We start from the raw sequence: 2,781 nt of genomic DNA, 5'->3' as shown, positions 1-2,781 counted from the left end.
GGGGCGTTTTTAGCCCATTTTTGAATCACAGGACCCCCAAAGATTCACAGTACTTTATAAAAAGCATATAGTATTTGGTTGAGACGTAATATTTTAAAAACAAAAGTATAGACCCCCCCCCCAAAAAAAATGGTCTGTTCCAGCTCTCCCCTACTCTGGCTCTGTTGTCCTTTCTGCCAGAGCGATGGTGGCTGAGACGCAGCAGAGCGGAGGTGTGAGTGCCTGCCTTAAACCAGGACATATTAGCTGCATTTAACCTTCAGTTATGTAGGAGTCAGACCGTGTTTCCTTTTTAGCTGAAAAACATTACACCAGGTAACCTGCAGTGTTGAGAGCGTGTTTTCCGATGTTTGCTACTCTACAGTCCGTCCTACTCTGTAGTAAAATCAGCGACATTTGACCGTCCTGTTGCTCCCATTGGAATTTATGTAGCCTATTTAAAATCTACAACTTAAAATTGTTGTTACCACTGTCCTGTTTGAAATGGAACGAGAGAAGCTGGTTATTTTGTCATATGTGCATGTGCCGATATTAAACCCAGCAGCCACATTCAGGTAAAAGTGTAAGATCAAATGATCCGTCAATAAAGGATAATGTTGGATCAGTGTTTCAATATTTATATCTTTTATTAGATGTTCATGTGGTTTGGTTATTTGCCTTTTGGTTGAAAGTACACCGAGAGATGACTTTTTTTTATTAGTGATCTTAATAATATCTTTTTTCATGTTAATGTCATTTTTTCATCTAATTGAATATATCTACATCTATTTGTGTATGATTATCGGTCCAAAGAGGGAGAGAGGAAGGAGGGCAACGTTAGGAGAAAGTACAAGTTAGTTAGTTAGTTAGTTAGCATAACATTAGCTGAAGGATGAACGCTAACTTTTTTCCACTCGATAAAAGGTAACGTGATGGTTTCTGGTGGTTAAGGACAAATGCAATCGTATAGCAGGATGCTGTACACGGACTAAACTTCAGTCAGGAGAACAACTGAGATTATTCATCCACAATACGAGGTTAGTCAATAATATACTGCAACAACATGGGAATAGAGCAGCTGCAAGAGAATTCAACATTAATGAATTAATGTTAAAGAAGTGGAGAAAGCGCAGTTTTTGGCTTTCCTCATATTCCAAAAGTGCTTCGTCTCTTTGCTGTGACTGTCGCCCGCCATAATTTGCAGACGATGTTGTTTGCAGCAGCTGCAATGCTTTCGACCAAAATAGGCGGAGCTTGTTGACACCAACAACATGCGCTATTGCGATAGAGCGATATAGTCAAAATCTCTACCGTTGGCCAAATTTATATCGTCTCTACCGTATACCGTTTATACCGCCCACCCCTACTTATGATTTAATAAAGATATTTACAGACTTTGAAATGACTGAAAGATTTATTAGGGTTTGTTTTGAGTTTTGTTCAAAAAGGAATAACTTCATATAAAAAAAAAAATCACATATGCTGGACATCTTAAACAATTTTTTTAATAAAGCAGCACAGCAGAAAAAAAATCAGGGCTAACCCTTCACTCTATCATGTGGCTCGGTGCTGTCCCCGTTAAAGAGCCAAGGACCTTCTTTCCACTTCCTCCATTTATAGGTTGGATGCAGTGAGTAACACTGAGGAACAACACACCCTCGTCGTTCTAGCTAATGCTAGAAAGTAATATTAAATAAATTCTAACAACAGCTGATCAAGCTTAAAAGTGCTGCTGTTGTTTTGCGTGACATTCGCCGGTTTCTTCTTTCTGGCGCAAAGTGGGCGATAAACAAACAAGAGAGACGATCAGCTGATCATTGATCAGTTTCATGATCGAAGTAGAAACGGAGGGAGGGGGAGGGGATGAGAGAAGAAGAGGCAGCTGTGCAACGTAACGTCAGAATAAATCCAGCTTTGTGTCTTTTTCATTGTAGCTGAAGTCCGGGACAAACTGTGTTCCTTTCCAGCTCAATATGAAACCCATAATATTTTCTCTGAATACGAGACGATTCCATTTTTATAGAACGGTCGGCAACTCTACTAACTAACTAACCTTATGAACAAAATAAAGTTCAGTATCAGTAACATGAAAGCACCCGCATAGTTGTATAGAAACTCTGTCATGCTAGTTAGTACAATAGTAACTGACTGTAAAAATAAACTCCACCTAAACTTGGTTTATATCTGACCCAGATAGACTGCAGGTCATAACTTCTTACCTGAAGTTCAGTTCACCTGACACTCGGACCGGCGGCTGCCTCGGGTCTCTTATCCTCCTGCCTCCCCTTTCCCTCATCCACCTGCTGGCTTCTGTGGAAGCTCCGCCATTGCCACCACCAAACAACTGAGTTATTTTTACACACCGGCCAGCTTCTGGCCAATCCACCACCTCTCATTGTTTATACTGTTCAAAAAAAGCAGAAAAACCCACAATCATCGGCCCATTAAAAACGAAAAATCACCATCGGCCCACCGGGCCAATGCCAGGTATGCCCGATGGTCAGTCCAGCTATGGTCGTGCCATCAGTTAACCCTTCGTGTACCAGCTATGACACGCATGCCCGGGGTTGCCGACCCCTGTTCATAGGTATTGTTGTCACTGAGTGTAGTAATGTTAATTTGCTCTGCTTCTTCTTGTCAGGGATAAAATGCATATCTATACTTTTTGTGTCCCAGCTGAGTAACAGGAGGAGAAGAGTCTGGTGGAGCAGCAGAGGAACAGTTTCAGCCATTTGGACTCAGCTCAGCCACTACAGAGGAAACAATGACTTCAACACAGGAGGTGAGAAAATATCTCAGTTA

General features: G+C 41.3%; 1 long non-coding RNA gene across 1 annotated transcript in view; it reads left to right on the top strand.

Moving 5' to 3' along the window:
- Window positions 1–2,781, top strand: part of LOC102205038 (uncharacterized) — a 5,592-nt gene that overhangs the window by 343 nt on the left and 2,468 nt on the right. Inside the window, exon 2 of the long non-coding RNA XR_312286.2 lies at window positions 2,656–2,761. This is a non-coding gene — a long non-coding RNA (uncharacterized LOC102205038). The remainder of the gene's footprint in view (window positions 1–2,655; window positions 2,762–2,781) is intronic.

Source organism: Pundamilia nyererei, unplaced genomic scaffold (genome assembly GCF_000239375.1).
Source record: "Pundamilia nyererei isolate P.nyererei 1_Seehausen unplaced genomic scaffold, PunNye1.0 scaffold00357, whole genome shotgun sequence".
NCBI lineage: Eukaryota > Metazoa > Chordata > Actinopteri > Cichliformes > Cichlidae > Pundamilia > Pundamilia nyererei.
This window is presented reverse-complemented; position numbering and strand designations above follow the sequence as displayed.